Below are 4,097 nucleotides of genomic sequence, written 5' to 3'. Positions count from 1 at the left end.
GACTGCTGCTAGACTCATACACCTTACCAACCGATCAGCGACTGCTGCTACACTCATACACCTTACCAACCGATCAGCGACTGCTGCTAGACTCATACACCTTACCAACCGATCAGCGACTGCTGCTAGACTCATACACCTTACCAACCGATCAGCGACTGCTGCTAGATTCATACACCTTACCAACCGATCAGCGAATGCTGCTAGACTCATACACCTTACCAACCGATCAGCGACTGCTGCTAGATTCATACACCTTACCAACCGATCAGCGACTGCTCCTAGACTCATACACCTTACCAACCAATCAGCGACTGCTGCTAGACTCATACACCTTACCAACCGATCAGCCACTGCTGCTAGACTCATACACCCTACCAACCGATCAGAGACTGCTGCTAGACTCATCCACCTTACCAACCGATCAGCGACTGCTGCTAGACTCAACCACCTTACCAACCGATCAGCGACTGCTGCTAGACTCATCCACCTTACCAACCGATCAGCGACTGCTGCTAGACTTATCCACCTTACCGACCGATCAGCGACTGCTGCTAGACTCAACCACCTTACCAACCGATCAGCGAATGCTGCTAGACTCATACACCTTACCGACTGATCAGCGACTGCTGCTAGACTCATACACCTTACCGACTGATCAGCGACTGCTGCTAGACTCATACACCTTACCGACCGATCAGCGACTGCTGCTAGACTCATACACCCTACCAACTGATCAGAGACTGCTGCTAGACTCGTACACCCTACCGACCGATCAGCGACTGCTGCTAGACTCATCCACCTTACCAACCGATCAGCGACTGCTGCTAGACTCATCCACCTTACCGACCGATCAGCGACTGCTGCTAGACTCATACACCTTACCAACCGATCAGAGACTGCTGCTAGACTCATACACCTTACCAACCGATCAGCGACTGCTGCTACACTCATACACCTTACCAATCGATCAGCGACTGCTGTTAGACTCATCCACCTTACCGACCGATCAGAGACTGCTGCTAGACTCATACACCTTACCAACCGATCAGCGACTGCTGCTACACTCATACACCTTACCAACCGATCAGCGACTGCTGCTAGACTCATACACCTTACCAACCGATCAGCGACTGCTGGTAGACTCATACACCTTACCAACCGATCAGCAACTGCTGCTAGATTCATACACCTTACCAACCGATCAGCGACTGCTGCTAGACTCATACACCTTACCAACCGATCGGCGACTGCTGCTAGACTCATACACCCTACCAACCGATCAGAGACTGCTGCTACACTCATACACCTTACCAACCGATCAGCGACTGCTGCTAGACTTATACACCTTACCAACCGATCAGCGACTGCTGCTAGACTCATACACCTTACCAACCGATCAGCGACTGCTGCTAGATTCATACACCTTACCAACTGATCAGCGACTGCTGCTAGACTCATACACCTTACCAACCGATCAGCGACTGCTGCTAGATTCATACACCTTACCAACCGATCAGCAACTGCTGCTAGACTCATACACCTTACCAACCGATCAGCGACTGCTGCTAGACTCATACACCTTACCAACCGATCAGCCACTGCTGCTAGACTCATACACCCTACCAACCGATCAGAGACTGCTGCTAGACTCATCCACCTTACCAACCGATCAGCGACTGCTGCTAGACTCAACCACCTTACCAACCGATCAGCGACTGCTGCTAGACTCATCCACCTTACCGACCGATCAGCGACTGCTGCTAGACTCATCCACCTTACCAACCGATCAGCGACTGCTGCTAGACTCAACCACCTTACCAACCGATCAGCGACTGCTGCTAGACTCATACACCTTACCGACTGATCAGCGACTGCTGCTAGACTCATACACCTTACAGACTGATCAGCGACTGCTGCTAGACTCATACACCTTACCGACCGATCAGCGACTGCTGCTAGACTCATACACCTTACCAACATTGGCTGTCAGGATGTAGGCGGGGCAGCGTGACGAACTCCTCTCCTCTCACAGTCCGCCCTGAAGACCGGAACGGCGCGGGAACACGGCGTGAGGAACGCGCGGAGCAAAGGTAAGTGAATTGACACAATATGGGGAATTAATTACTATAGGGGGGATGAATTACTATATGGGGGATGAATTACTGTGGGGGATGAATTACTATGGGGGATGAATTACTATATGGGGGATGAATTACTATGGGGGATGAATTACTATATGGGGGATGAATTAATATGGGGGATGAATTACTATGGGGGGGATGAATTACTATATGGGGGATGAATTACTATATGGGGGATGAATTACTATAGGGGGGATGAATTACTATGGGGGATGAATTACTATGGGGGATGAATTACTATATGGGGGATGAATTACTATGGGGGATGAATTACTATATGGGGGATGAATTACTATGGGGGATGAATTACTATATGGGGGATGAATTACTATATGGGGGATGAATTACTATATGGGGGATGAATTACTATGGGGGATGAATTACTATATGGGGGATGAATTACTATATGGGGGATGAATTACTATATGGGGGATTAATTACTATGCTTACTATGGGGGAATATTACTATACTTACTATAGATGACACATACACATCATTCATCTACTCTTGGTCCGGCCCCCGGGTCCAATATATGAACCCATTGCGGCCCTCAAGTCAAAAAGTTTGCCCACCCCTGTGCTAGACTCATCCACCTTACCAACCGATCAACGACTGCTGCTAGACTCATCTTTGGGTTTGCAAAGGTGTTTTCTGCACACACAGTGGATATAGATCCGGCGTGGCTACTGAGGAATATATTTATATGAAAATTAGGAATATATTTAAATTAATGCTTTTTTTGTCCGAATTTCAGCTTTAAGATTAGAAACAAAAACAGAAAATCAGCTACATTGGGAAAGATCCATATCACAACCAACTGATCCCGCTAATCCTTGCCTATAGCATCCCAGGCAATGCAAAAAAAACCCTCAAGTATTAGGAAGCAAACAAGACCCACAGGATTGTGCAAATCACATGATTTATTTGAATGAATAAACAAAAAAAAAAAAAACACCTATTTGTAAAAATCACATGCCACATGCTATTTGTCAGAGTCACATGCCAGGTATTATGTGTCCTCTGAGACCCTTTAAATGGAATTTCATGTTTGACCTGAGGGCACCTTTCCATAGAGCGAGGAACATCTGAGGCACTCACAGCATGCCAGCTGCATACCACCACTGCGAACTGACTGGCGCCCCCAACCCGCTCTACCGCGTCCTGCCTTCACCTACAAAGAGTGCAGCCTTTCTGCAGGAAGGGCTTGTTCACATGGGTGGGGGGAGGTGGTAAAAGCAGGCGGCTCATCCACAATTTTAGGCCCCCCGTCCTCGACCACTCACCTTAACACAAAAATTTAAGGCTCAAGGCTGCATACTGCGCTCGGCAAAAATTTTAATTTATTTATTTCAGGTACTTCTATATCGCCATCAATGTACTCCGCGCTTTTTCATATATAGTGTACATTCACATCAGTCCCTAACCCTCAAGGGGCGTACAATCTAAGGTCCCTAACTCACATTCATACATACACATACTAGGGACAATTTAGACAGGAGCCATTTCACCTACCAGCATGTCTTTGGAGTGTGGGAGGAAACCGGAGAACCTGGAGGAAACCCACGCAGGCACAGGGAGAACATGCAAACTCCAGGCAGGTGGTGCCGTGGTTGGGATTTGAATCAGCAACCCCCGTACTGCCAGGCAGAAGTGCTAACCACTTAGCCACTGTGCTGCCCATTAAATGCCATCTTTCATTGGGCGGGAGGAACCGCCGCCAAACAGGACCCATTCAAGTTAATGGGGCCGTGCCCCAATCACAATGCATGTGGTTGCAGCGAGCTGGTTGGCATTTTGAGGGTTAAACCTGTCACGCACCCTCTGAAAAGTGATAAACAGCAGGTTGCTTTTCAGAGGGGCGGCTAGAACAGCCGCACAAGTGAATGGCAGCACAGTGGCTAAATGGTTAGCACTTCCACCTGGCAGTACTCGGGTCGCAGGTTCAAATCCCG

This window comes from Staurois parvus, unplaced genomic scaffold (assembly GCF_062004578.1).
Source record: "Staurois parvus isolate SC_StPar_1 unplaced genomic scaffold, SC_StPar_1.0 ptg001304l, whole genome shotgun sequence".
Classification (NCBI taxonomy): Eukaryota; Metazoa; Chordata; class Amphibia; order Anura; family Ranidae; genus Staurois; species Staurois parvus.
This window is presented reverse-complemented; position numbering follows the sequence as displayed.